This window comes from Colias philodice, chromosome 12, assembly GCF_061535455.1.
Source record: "Colias philodice isolate Cphi_HAF_F1 chromosome 12, ilColPhil1 Martin Lab GWU primary, whole genome shotgun sequence".
NCBI classification, from domain to species: Eukaryota; Metazoa; Arthropoda; class Insecta; order Lepidoptera; family Pieridae; genus Colias; species Colias philodice.
Window position 1 is genome coordinate 11,529,419 of NC_143097.1, and position 14,995 is coordinate 11,544,413.

The window sequence follows — 14,995 nt, forward strand, 5'->3', positions numbered from 1 at the left end:
TTTTAAGCTTTGTTAAATATGTTTATTTTATAAGATATAAAATAAATAATTATATGAAAGGTTAAACAAAACTTCATGCTTCAATATATATGTCACGGCTAAAGGTAGGTGAGAACATAAACTTAAGATTAGCCGGCTAAACTTAGGTTTATTTTCGACGAGGTGTTAATGTTAGTTTGTTCTATCTTTAGCCGGCTAAACTTAAGTGTAACCGCAGGCCCGTGGCTAAAAATGTCGGGGTGGGTAGATTTGGTTAGCGCCGGGCCGGTGGAGGGCTTGATGGGCCCGCACAGTGCCAGAAAACACTCGCCCTGTTCCTTACATGTATTATAGTAACCAAATCTACCCACCCCGACTCAGGGCAGAAAGCTGGTGGCTAGGTTAGGTTAGGTTAGAACTCTTAAGACCCGCACGAGCCGAGCGAGCGCAGCGAGCGTGCTGCGGCAGCAGCCGGCGAAGTGCCAGAAAACACTCGCCCTGTTCCTTACATGTACTATAGTAACCAAATCTACCCACCCCGACATTTTTAGCCACGGGCCTGCGGTTACACTTAAGTTTAGCCGGCTAAAGATAGAACAAACTAACATTAACACCTCGTCGAAAATAAACCTAAGTTTAGCCGGCTAATCTTAAGTTTATGTTCTCACCTACCTTTAGCCGTAACATATATAATAATAATAAATGATTTACTTTCAAAGCAATGTCCCCGGTATTTTCAGAATAGCGAATCAATATTAAACAAATCTTTGTTGAAAAGGAGAATTTATGAATCTTCAATCTAATCGAATGAAATGAACGCGAATCAATTTGAACTCTTGACCTACCTACCCAAAAACAGACAGACCTAATTAACATTAAAAATACACAATACGTACTAACACTAAGCCCGTACGTACGTACCCTACGCCTTGTAAATTAAAAAGCAACTCGGTCCATGCCATTAAGCCCGTACGAAATGAGAGGACAAAAAAGCCAGTGATTCGGCCTTACTTCGCTTACCATTACATCCAAGGGCCCTGTTTACATTAGAGAGTCTCATCGCAATTTATGGCTGTATCAAAAGGTCCTTAGATTCCTGATTTGTTGACCCTTCGCCCGTTTCCTGTAACGTCTCTGTTAATTCACTTCCGTATGATATTCTGTTTCTATTGGCCTTTATTATTGGCCGTTCTACTTTTCTGTTTCTGTATTTTCCTATATATTGTGAAGTGTCTCTATTTAAAGAGATTGTCCAAAGTTATTTACTTAAATCCTTGTATAGAAGGAAAGAGGCTGAGAAGTTCACGACTATTTCTCTCATTAAAATTTAAAGAAAGTACCTATGATTTTAAATACTGTCCTACTTAACTCTAATTTTACGTATTGGGAATTATCTTAAATTGTTAATTCTGTACTGTATTATTCCATTTTATAACAAGTAAGCGACCATGATCACGCTTGCTGTAAAATCACGATACGTCGAAAACCATGTACTGAAAATAACAATTTTTTATTGCCTTTAATTTTAAAATAAAGAAACTACTATTGTTACTATCTTGACGTTGTATTTTCCTAAATAAAACACCTGATAAATGGAGGGTGAGTGACTCCATTGATTACGGTCGTAGTATTATACAGGGTAAAGTATGATTAATGGGGAAATACAGTCTTCAAATATGTACAATAAAGCAGCTATTGTTATTTTAGTATAGAAATGGGATGTTATATGTTTTCATTTTAAATAATTATTGTCTGGTTCAGTACAAACTCATTACTCTTTTTCAGGTTTGAATTTTAATGGATGAATGGGGGAAAAACGATGAAAACGACTTTATTTATATAATAAATAGCATATTTTTATTACTTCTTTACAGTTTAAATTTAAGGGAACAGTTTATTTTAGCAATAAATATATTCTATTTAAATTATGAATTTATGAGTTATAATTGATTTGAAAATCTTTCCCCTTTCTATAATTTCAATTAGATTATTTAGATTACATAATATATAATTGACTGCAGATGGTCTTCTTTTTGACTTGTCACCGTAGCCTGGGTAAATAAAAAAATTCTCAATTCTTTAAATGATCACACTATCACGAAATTTAAAATCCTATTGCTATCTTATGCAAGCATCTCTCCTTAACTCCTAAAATATCCCAAAATTTGTTAAACAATCATTCACAATTGACACATATCGATAGAATAATTTTTTGTGCAAGCTTCGACGTTCACAAGTGTTAGTTCTAAGAAATCCGGATGTCTGGAGATAAGCAGATAACAGAGGCGACTGCATGTGGTCCTACCTGCTGTTCTTAGTCTCTTGCGTATTTGTTTTTATTAATTTGTCTCTGGTACCTGCCTATTGAGTATTGCTTGACTAACGTTAAGAGGAGGCTTCCTAAATTTTATGTGAATTTGCATTAATATTCTTAAACAGTCACACATACAATCAGAATGGAACTTTAGTATATGATTTATTGGGTCTTTTTCTTTCCATGTTCAATACAGTTGCGTAATTGTAACATTTTCGCTCGATTCATTTTTTATTCAAAAATTATGCCTTTTTTAAGGATTATTACCTACATTTTTTTAAAGAAGTAAAGACTTTATGTCTAAAATAAATGTTAAAATATAGTTTACTATCCAATCCCAAGATATTTTTTCTCTAGATCAAATACTACTTTAGTTATAAACGAAATAAGAGAATCGAGACTTAGGAGATTTAGTTTCGAGCTCGAACGCGATCAAAGAGCGCACGCGATATTCAACTTTATTACGGCTGTGTTAGCGTCTAGCACCGCGTAGCGGTCTAACCTGTCTCTCAGTGCCAGAAATTATGTTAGGGAGCTTCCCCTTATGTTCTACGAAATATTTTTGTCTATGAAAATAAGTGAAATTTAATTCATTCGGTAGTCTGTTTTTATTGATAGAGTCATTATGTAGAGTAGCTAGTTATGTAGTTAGCTTATGTATGAAAAAAATGCCTATGTGTATTTAACAAAAATGGAGAAATATGTATAATTCTAAAATATTAAATAACAGTAGCTAGCAGTAAACGAGCGTTTTACCGATTCTTTTCGGTAAGCGACATTCCATGTCGTGTTAATATTAAAAAATTCATAAATACTTCTTCTTATTCTCTACGTGAATACATTTTTTTTAAATATTTAGTTTAAATTTTTAAATTGAACCATATTAGAAGCTTTTAAACAAAAAAACTCAATTAGTAGCATTCCTTTTACTTGAAGATAAAAATAACGCATCGTCTATCTTTGGCTATATTCACTCAGCGCAGAAAATGGAAGCGTGTAAACTTCGCAATCTGTTCCAGAGGATACGAGCCCACAAATCTGTCGATAGCTGCACTCTAGCGCAGTCAAGTGGTGACACAGCGACGCTGAGTGCGTGCGCGCAGGTAGCGGGGTAGGGCTGTACCAGTTCAAATTTCTTGTTTTATTTGATTAGAAAGCATAGATTTACTCATTATATTAATTTAATCTTCAATAAAATGAAATCGTAATTTTTGTCATACAATATAGGCAATGTTTTGTAAACATTGTTGATGTCTATATTACATTGCTTTAAGAATAAAATGACTAATAAGTAGATCTGTTCTAGCGATCTATAATTTTTTAGGCAAATAACATTATTGTTGTGATTAGATTCAAGTAGTATCCTTTATCGTTTTTATCCAAATTAACATTTCTTTAAATTAATGAAAAAGTTCAAGTGTAAATAATAAAATAAATATTATCGATATGAAATATTCAACGTCACATCCCTATTCATTATCATCGTCTTATCAGTTTTTTATTGGAAAGGACGAACATCTTATTTGTTCGAGAGCCTTGTTCGTGTTTTGGGACACAAAATAAATATTATCTTAACGATTGACATTTTTGGTACTAATTGATTGAGAAATGTTAACCCTTAAATTGATTTCGTCCGTTTTAAAGGACATAGTATTTACACACATGCTGGCGCTGTTACAGTAGACCTAGGCATTTCCAATTGGTATATTGGGAAGGTACTAGCTATGTCCTTCGCGTACATGCAGGTTTCATTAGCGAAGCGAAGTACAGTCGCGAATGGTGACCATTTGAAATTTGCAAAAAACGGATCTTTTGACTCTCCTGATAAAATTGGTAATAACTGTAAGTATTTTGGCTATTTTGCTTATAACGTTATATTATTAGTTAGAATAGGATTGTAAGTATAGTATTTTGACATAATTTTTACATATTTTACAATATTTGGAATAAAAATCTTAGTTTATTTATGATGTCCTATAAAACGGACGTTGACAACTTGGAGTATACACTAGGGTATTCTTCACATGTCCTATGTAACGGACGTTGCCAATAAGGCCCTCCATTTTCAACGTCTTCATTTTGATATATTTTTCTCTATTTTTATTATGTTTTATAGGAGCATAACTTGGCAATCAATAAAAAATTCCCTCACTACCTCTGGCGGAAGTTGAAGAGTCTAGTATTGAGTTGAGATGACGATTTCGAAGGAAATGTAGACCTACGGGAGTGATTTCACTATGATAACAGTGTTAACCATTTACCCCCAGCACCATACCTCCGGAATTATACGACATATTGATTTGAGACACAATGAAGACCCAAAAATTCAGAATTTTTACCATCAACAAAATATTATTGCTGCAGAATTACAGCCATTACATGCGCTGCCAGATGAATCTTCCCTACTTCTCAGTAGTTCTTCAGCCACAGCATCATGTTACTTACCAGAAATACCACCCAATGTTTGAAAATTTAAATAATAATACCTTACAAATTAAAAAAAAACTGGCAACAAATGGATATATATGTCAAAGAATCCAAAAAAAAGCGAATTAAATTTCGTGTTTGTTTAGGTACTTCAGGCATGGTATATACGACTTCTTTGCATACGATGCAGCAAACACATTTCAATCTGTACAATTTAGTGAATGGGAAGAGGACTTTCTTGGTGTATTAGATAAGTTTTCAGGCTATGAAATACTATTTCTATTCCCATTCTTAGCATATTCTTAGGCTGTGATTTTTGGTAGTGTCGTTTTTTAAAATCCATTATTTTTAACGATATTGTTAAAGTTTTAACCAATATTTTAAGACAGACGTTTGAAAAGCTTATACTAGATCGTCTATTATTATAATTTGATCACAATTTTGAGTTACAGAGCTGAAAATGTGCATTGTATTCATGTACCACGGTTGCAGGAATAATGTGCAATGTCCGTTATATGTGACGGTTCGAACATGTACATATAATTGGCAATGTCCGTTTTATGTGACATAGTGAAAACCATAGAAAAAAATAAAATTTTTAATTTTTTTTTTCATTTTCCTCTTTTCTATCCTAATTCCATCACATCCTCCAAATTTCGATATTATACACACAAGTTATCTAGGGGTGACAATTTAAGGGTTAAACCGTAGAATTTTGTATAAGTTACACTTTTTATTGTTACTTCTTGAGACATCTTGTATTTGGTTTTAGAAAATTAAAAATGGTATACAGTATGCTACATACTTGAATATCTACTATAAACTTGAATATTTATCATGGTATTTATTAAGTTTTTGTTTTATTCTATTCATGAATCTCATTTACTTACAGCTAACTGGTGTGGCAACATTATCATCGGGAAGGCCATAGACAAAAAGATTATATAAATAAAGTGTGAAGCTTAAAAAATAATTAGAATTATTGAATAAGAATTATTTGATACAGCTGGGTGACAGATAGTTTTATCCATTTTAATCACATCGCACCTTATTCATTTGTCTCAAAGACATATATTAAACATTTTCGTAGAGTTGGCATTATTACATAACATTAGTGTTGGCACCTTTTGAACTCCGAGATATGTTTCCACCAACGTTCTTTACGGTATTTAATATGGCCATCAAGCAACTATATATACGTATATATTATTGTTTCCACCAAGGTTCTTTGCGGTATATAATAATTAATAAGGTCATCAAACAAATACATATACTAGTACATTATTATGGATGTACGAGTACATGATTCCAGTCCAGTAGCCACGTGCTAACATTGATCTTGGGACAGCTACTTATTGTTCGAGCTAATTGCGGAGACCACACAGCGCGATCGCTGCAGCGCTAGGTTGACTAATTATAATAGATCTACTGGATATATAAAATAATATATAAATCTGTATACACAAAATTTGACCCCGTAAAAAGATATCTAAATATACACGAACGTAGATATGTAGGTAGGTATCTATTCTATGAATTTTTTCCTATTTTCATTTTTATAACTCAAAATTGAATGAATATGTTTTTTTTGTCAGGACAAGATGATCGTGAAAGAAAATGAAAAGTAAGGCATATATTGTTGGATTAAAATAGTGATAGATAATTAATAAAAGAAGTTTATTTTTATAATCACACATTTTATAGATCATAGAATATTTTTTGGACTTCAATAAAGTTTTGAATACGTAAAGAACATAGAAAACACTCAAATTAATTACTTTATAACTAGAAAAAATAACAAAAGATGTTTGGTATTATGCAAACTGTATGCGCATATCATAAAAACTTTTTAATTGGGCAGTATGTATTTGATTAAATGATTCTTCCTCCATTAACATCAATTCTCTTTGAATAGCGGTTAGCGGCTAATGTGTTATTCGAAATGTATGCCAGCGCTTTACTAACCGCAAAGCCTAATTAATTTCATTTTTAACATGAAAGACAATACAACAAAGAGAGATAACAAAACCAAAAATGCCCCACATTTTAAATAAAGGAATTTCTGTTTTCAATACATCCAATTTAGCAATAAAAGCTAAATCACATGAAAGAAATAGTCAAAAAGGCACAACAGATAAAGAGTCTTATTCAGTTAAAATAAATAAACGATATGTTTTAATAAAAAAAACTTGGTGAATAAAGATTTTTTTTATTAATATTAAGGCGCATACAAAATTATACTTAAAATTATTCAATACACAATAATAAATCCGTCTAATGTTATTCCGAAAATAACAGAACGGATGGTCACCCTACGGATGAGACCATGCGCATACGCCTGTGACGACAGCGAAATGCGTGCGTTGATCGATTTATATTGCCACAACAGAGAAAGGCGTTGCAATTTCAACTCTAATTACATACACTTAAAGTACACTTTCATTCGTTTTATCTGATATCATCTCTGAATGCAACGCTTCCGTTGTTAAATTTGTACCTGCAAGTCTTGAAGTGTGGTTACTGTTATGTTTGGCTTTAACTTTGCTGAAATTAGCCTGTGATATCTCTTTCGTCGAAATGACGTAGCGGCGAATAAGCAAATGCATAATAATCATTTGTAAATATTACGTTTATATGACTAATGGGCTAATATTTTTACTTACCGATTCTACAAGCGAGCAGGATCTGTGAACAATAAAACGGTATCATTAAAAGATTGTTGCCTATTTCTTAACTTATATAATACTAGGTTTCCGCCCGCGGCTTCGCCCGCGCAGTCAAAGAAAAACCCGCATAGTTCCCGTTTCCGTGGGATTTCCGGGATTGCGTCATTTTCCCGGGATAAAAAGTAGCCTATGTCCTTTGTCGGGTATCAAAATATCTCCATACCAAATTTCATGAAAATTGGTGCAGTAGTTTAGGCGTGATTGAGTAAACAGACAGACAGACAGAGTTACTTTCGCATTTATAATATTAGTATGGATTTTTGTTATAATTAAAATAACTTTGTCCGCCTTTAATGTCCTAACCTTATTTTTTCAATAATATATACTAGATGTTACCTATACCTGTACCTATTAACCTGTGTATACTGTATGTTATCTGATTTATTTCACTTTACGCGAATAACGAAGAGACAACAAATAAACTATTTTGTGAGGAAAGAAATAAAAATATCATATTTGCTAATCGCCTGTATTATTCAAGAAGAACTCTTTCGATTCGTATCAAATGTAAAATACATATTACCTATCTATTATATTGGTGGTGGTGATTAATCAGGCTAATCACGAGCTCGGTTACCCACTCTAACATAAAATGAATATAGTTTAAAAATGATGATAACGTTCGATTACAAACACCTGTATAGGTGAAGCTAAAATCTACAATCTGCCCGTTTATAGAGGGTCAAAATTCAGTTTCGTATGAGTCTAAGTCGGCTACAATAACATACAGATAATGCTCATACAAGAACTACCCCAAGATCTCTATTGCATACTGTACGTCACACTACCAGTCTACCAACCCTCTACAAATACAATCGATAGAAGCAATCGTTCATATAATTGTATTCCATGCCGTGCTCGCCGTCATTAATCACACTCGTGGTTTATAAATAAGTGTGTCTATTACCTTTTGTCTATTTTCTTTACTGCTTTAATCTATTTTTTCAGTCTTATTGGAGTTGTGAGCCTAATGGATCGAGATATAGCTGTCGATGTTTGTTGTTATTTACAAGCTTATACCGTAGATTCGCTCACATTTGTCATGTATAGAATGTTTTGCTTTCTAAAACTATGCTACCTATAAGACCTATAAGAATATGTGTATGCATTGCTGTATACACATATTCTTATAGGTCAATTTTACCTTTCTTCTCTGATTGAAAAACTGTATACGAAATATGCTTATGAGTTTATTTGGCTTTTATTTGATACGCATCGTGTATTATTTTAATATAACTCCGCGCAGGGAAAAATTCTTTCTCCCTTTCCAACCCCTTTACTAACAATCAAAATATCCTTATCTTCTTCAAACAAGTGAAATAATTGCTTCTTTAAATCCCTGAAACGGTTTATAACGTATAAAAGATATTAAAAGGCATTTTACAAAACACCCAGTCGTCTAAGACCACAATAAGAGCGACATCACTAATGTCTAATACAATTGTAGCGAGTGCTGTGCATATAACGGAGGGCGCGTATGTGCTAGTGATGTGCGTGCGTCGATAAAATTGATATCGAAATTTTAATAATGCTAATATAGGTAAGCAATATATAATTTAATTATAATAGTAAATACAATAATTTATACTAAAGAGGATAATTTGATGATTAATGCCAACGGCTGGGAAATTTAAAATAGAGCTTAACATGATACAACACTACCTCTATATTGAAAACACATTGTCCTTATGGAATGTAACTCAACTCGTGAGTTATTTTTATCTCGAATTTTGATAATGTTTAAGATAATCTTTTAAATTGTTCATTGAGTAGATCATATTGGGTACACAGTAATAGGTATTTGAAAGTTGCTTTATCCTGCTTTTTATTTTATAAAAGAACATGTTAGATTTATTCTGAGATTGAGTAGATATAATTACGTTGATATTTCATTTTATCAATATATGATCATCTGAAATAATAACACACGAAACGTGCATTATAGACATTTCTATTACATTCAGCAACATATGGCCAGAAATAAATCCTTAATTCAATTTCTATCAATGTATCTAACTACCTAATCAAAAACCTACCAATAACACCAATTACTATCCATTAGATGCTATCAATAGTATCGATAGAAAACATCGATAAGGCACATCACTGAGTCGCCCCTTCAGTGCTTGTCATTAAGGGTGATCCATCAAAACGTCCGCTAGGATTTAGGGTGTTCGGCGCTTGCGCGGTGACGGTCGCCAGGCGGGGTTAGGGCTGCCCACCAGAGGTAAACTATACAGGTAGGTTTCAGTTGTATTGTATATAGCTTTCGATTTGGTATAGATGGAATGAGGAAGATATTTGGTAAGTACATAATATGTAAATTCTATAATAGTGGAAATTATATTATCGGTTTATCGGCGAAGCCGTACCAGCATTTTTGCTACTGCCAGTAATTGGACAATGCTCTTTATAAGATTTTCTCATGAAACTTTCGAAATAAGAGGTATTGTAAATGATATTTGAGTTGATGTTAATCAAAAGCCTAACTTATAACTTCAATTTTACATTTGTAAATTTTTAAATAAATCTTTATTATAACACTGGTATTATAACATTCACGCCATAATTGCATAAAGCATGAGTGGTGCTACGATACCAGTATATGAATACCTACAGTACGAATCCATCTCACTAGGTGTACCCAAGCCAGTGGAGAGGTAACCTTACGAAGGCTGAGCGGGGGTTGCAAACAAAATTAGATATTCGTGCGGTGTCCCCACAAAGCGGCAAGTGCACACTGATTGATTGCTTCTGCAAAGATTTACATTTTTCTCAGACGCGTCTGTGTGTCTTCGATCAATGCCGTCGTCTATACGTTCAATAACCTCGGTAATGGCTGAAATTGATTTTTTAGTTGATTGGTAATTAGCCATCGCCTTAATTTTAAAAAGAATTGTAGGTAGGTACTGTTTCATGTTGTACTCATTACGATTGTAATCAGGTGTTAAGTGAATTTTTATGCTGTTTAATTATAATTATTTTCACTCCAGCGGTATAAATATTTCAGCTGAGGTGTGAAAAATAAACTAAACTAAGCCATAAGATATTATATTCACATCCGTTTAAATGAAAAGTAATATAAAACAAACTTTCCGTAAAAAAACGTATGAAAATACCTATATGCAGAGACCAGTCGCCTTTGGAAATGCATAAAAATAAAAGCAGTCAGAAGCTATCGAAAGCGAGTCTTAGTGTTTCACAAGTTGGCACAGCTTTTGAAATGAAACAAAGAGCCGCGAACAAACTACTTAACGATTGAAATATTGGAAGCATTTTTCAATTCGTGCCAACAATACATCCTGTCTCGATAAAGAGCTTCATTAGCGACTTATTAGGCATCCTAGGTTCAGGTATGGGCATCCATTTAATTGAAGGTTCAAATAGTTTTAGTATGAGTATTTTAAATAATAGTAGTGTAATTTTTTGTCTCCTTATTTTTTATTATTTTTTTTCCTCTTTTCTAAGTTGTAGTTAAATTGTAATGTATGTTTGCTTTTTATGTTTTAAGTTTTTTGTTGTTGTTTTTTATGTGAATGTTTTTATTTTTAATGTCCTTGAAATAAATGTTTTTTCTTTCTTTCTTTCTTTCAAATACACATTTAAATCATTAACACATCTTATACTATTAAAACTATCTTATAATAAATATTTCTTTTCTATTTTACGTATGTAAATAATTATAATTTAGGTTATATTTATGTATCGTTTTCAGTGTATATATAATTCATTCAACAAACCTTATTTTCTAAATAATATTATAGAAAAACCTAGAACTACATGTAACGATGTTACTTGGAAACAAATCAACTGACTTACGTATACAAGGACATCATATATCATCAATATAGCTAAGGAATAGAAGCGGACTTAAATAAGTACCTTGGCGTAACCCTTGTGGGATATCGATTTTGCCACGCTAATGACGATTTATACGTTTACACAACGCTGGAAAACCCTGTATTTAAAGGCATTTGTCTTTCTTGGTATAGTAATTATGTTTATTATGCTAGTTACATTACTATGTGGTATAAACAATAAGTTTCTACTATTTTAGTGCTTTAACTTCAGGGATTTTATTATTCTACTAGTGGTCCGCCCCGGCTTCGCCCGTGGTACATATTTAGTAGCCTATGTCCTTCTCCTGGCTCTAAACTACCTCCCTGCCAATTTTCAGCTAAATCGGTTCAGCCGTTCTTGAGTTATAAGTGGAGTAACTAACACGACTTTCTTTTATATATATACTAGCGGTCCGCCCCGGCTTCGCCCGTGGTACATATGAAAAATAGATGTTGGCCGATTCTCAGACTTACCCGATATGCACAGAAAATTTCATGAGAATCGGTCCACCCGTTTCGGAGGAGTATGCAGACTAACATTGTGACACGAGAATTTTATATATAAGAAGAATATATATATAGATTTCATAACGATTATTATTGTTTATGAAATGTATTTCTTGGTTAATTTAACCACAGTAAATGAAAAAAATAATCGAATCGTCTTTTTCAGACCGTTAAATATTCTACAGCGGGTAAGCGTATATACCCCGGTTTGAATAATAAATGAGGATGGAGCATGCTTTCAGAAATAAAAACATGGAGCCAGCATATGCGTGCGTGTATTTATGGCCCTTCTAACCCAGTTCACTGAGTGCTGTCTGTATTGCAATAAACTTTTGATAGAATGTCTATAATGCGTATTGATTGCTGTTGCCTGTATTAGTAACTGCAATTGGTTTACAAATATTTTGTTGATTTGTGTGTTTCCGATTTTAATAATCGGATTCCGATTTTTTATTAAGTGTAATTGTAGGTAATAATTAAATCAGCCAAGGCAGCAGTTTCGAATCGCGTTGGCAACAAATAAATTATGGCCGTGCTGCGTACATAATATACCCAAAAAATGCATTTCTACTCAAAAAGAAAATGTAGAAAGGAAATAATTGGTATAAGAATTTGCAGGTCATCTCTATAAAAAGTACAATTACTTACAATATTGTCAATTGACTGGCATTATGTTACTACTAATCTAACGTTTCAATTAAATTCCTACAATCGTCGTGCATCCGGTCTACATCCATACACATACATACATCCACAGAAAATAGCAATGATTCACGTCGGTAAATAAAAGACAGTCTTAACGACCGAGAGCAAATAGTCGGCAGCATTATGCAGAGACATGTTACGGGATAAATTTTACAAAAGAAAAGTACTCTAACGAACCGTATTTCATTATAAATTGTGTTTATTGTGGAAATGTTTAGTGGCGAGATTAAACTGTTTGAAAAATTATTGTTTTATTCTATGTGTGGGAATTAATTTATCACATAATAAATTGCTGGATTTAAGAATAAGTCGACAGTCTTGTAAACAACATTTTGAAATAAACCTAGCACCGTATTTTTATTTGTAGTTTTAAATTATATTTCGTTAATATTCATCCTATATTTTGTTAAAAAAAATATCAAACGATTTTTACCTTATCATGCTAAAATATATCCCAACAGCACTTAAGTACCAAGCTATATTCGTGCCCATATAAACCTTACAATTTTTGTTTTTCCATCGTCCATATTCCGATGCACTGGCGGCAGTCCAGAAACCGTAGCCTTTCATGTGTCCTCCATTGTGCTACGGCGTAGCGCTACGATCTATTGCTGCGTTCTGAGAAATGTATAAAAGTCTACGACCACATTTTGGAGTACTATTGCCGATTGTTGAGGCTTTCTTATATTAAATATCACTGTATTTTTATTGAAATAAGATAATTTTGAATTCGTCACATGGTTACGAGTTTATTCTATCGACGGCAGTCGACTTCAACAGTTTAACTTTAGACTTATAATAATATTTATGAAATATTGGTAAAGAAAGTAGTAGATATTAAATGTTAGTAGATATTAAAGTGAATAATGAAAATAAGAATTTTCACATGAAGATCTAAACAGCAATAACGTGAAAATTAATATAATAAATTTAGTTCATCAACCTATTTGAAAAGTGGAGAGTATAATTTTAATTATTTTGCTACCCTCATTTTGCACCAGACGCTAAACGCGCCCGCGCTTCAGTCTGCGCCTGACAGTTGTGGTGGAGAGGTGTCGCTATTTTGCCATAAATTGCCCTTCTTGTTTCAAAAATTGAAATGTCAATTAAGCAGACTTTCTAATTAAACAGCGCTTCATTCATTCCTGAGGAGATTGCTCGTAAATGTAGCTAGCGTTCAATACATTATTCTAAAAATTTTGAACATAGATCTCAGCAAGAAGCAATCAATCTATTTGTGTACTTCTTTCACTTGTTTTAAGGCCCAAACTCGCTCTTATTAAAAATTATAACTTTTACAATTTAAATAGAACCCACTCTTGATAAATTCGAAATAAATCTTAATTTATGCTTACATTAAAATGTCAATACCATAAACATTTACAACCAAGATAAGGGTTAGAATTTACAGCTCACGAGTAATCACAAAATCCGGCAGCCGACGTTACAAATAACTTGAGACCCTCAATACGTCTTCAGTTCCAAATACCGTAAAATACATTTTTCTTTCTGAAACCGGCTTAGTTACACCCGCCCACGCGATTCCCTATATCCATTATATATCACGCAATTGACAGCTTTAAGCTGTGCAGTTAAAGGCGAAAATGGGTTCTCCAATTCTGGAACTCTGAAGTTTGGAATACTAGCAGTTGGATGTATAGAAAGATTTCAAGGAACGATATTTATGTTCAATGGCTTACGGTCAGAATGAGTGCTAAATAAATAAATGTTTGCAAAACGATAATTTATTGACGTATGCTTTTAGATAAGTTTTTAAGTGAAACTTCTTTAGGCGCTTTGAGAGTAAAATTTCAATGGTCGCGTCATTGCAATACCGTCAAGTCATTAGGTACTCCATAATTTGACGATTTTTGAATCTTGCCAAATTAGTTTCACTTCAGATGCGTGTTCGGCACACATACTACTACTATAGCTACTGCGTTTTATAATAATGGAATTTTACACAGATTATAATTTGTTCACAGAAAATAGTTAACAAAAACATTCGTATAGCCTCTATCTCATCAAAACTAGTTTGAATTAAAGCTTCGTTTTGATGTCCAGTTCTTTTGTTTCACACATAGACTATCTGTATAAAGTCAATCGAAAACTTCACATTTATTTTAATTTTATTATTTACTAGCTGTGCTCCGCAGTTTGACCCGCAGTGCTGCGCTTTCGTTGGTCTAGCGAGATGATATATAGCCTATAGCCTTCCTAGATAAATGAGCTATCTAATACTGAAAGAATTTTTCAAATCGGACCAGTAGTTCCCGAGATTAGCGCGTTCAAACGAACAAACTCTTCAGCTTTATAATATTAAGTACAGATAAACAAATCAAAATACCCAAACAAACTTACCATCGTTATTTAACAAAATAAAACATTAAAAGACAAGACATTTCGACAGCGTTTTTAATAAAAATTCTTGGAAAGTAATAGCAGAAGACCTTAAGGTTTTCAGTAAAATATTTCATACGCGTGATGTAACGGCTTCA

At 33.0% G+C, this 14,995-nt stretch overlaps 1 long non-coding RNA gene across 1 annotated transcript in view; it reads right to left on the reverse strand.

The window, feature by feature from the left end:
• The window catches only part of LOC149484286 (uncharacterized), a 94,108-nt gene that overhangs the window by 73,445 nt on the left and 5,668 nt on the right, over positions 1-14,995 (reverse strand). The window contains exon 2 of the long non-coding RNA XR_016316415.1: positions 7,384-7,405. This is a non-coding gene — a long non-coding RNA (uncharacterized LOC149484286). The remainder of the gene's footprint in view (positions 1-7,383; positions 7,406-14,995) is intronic.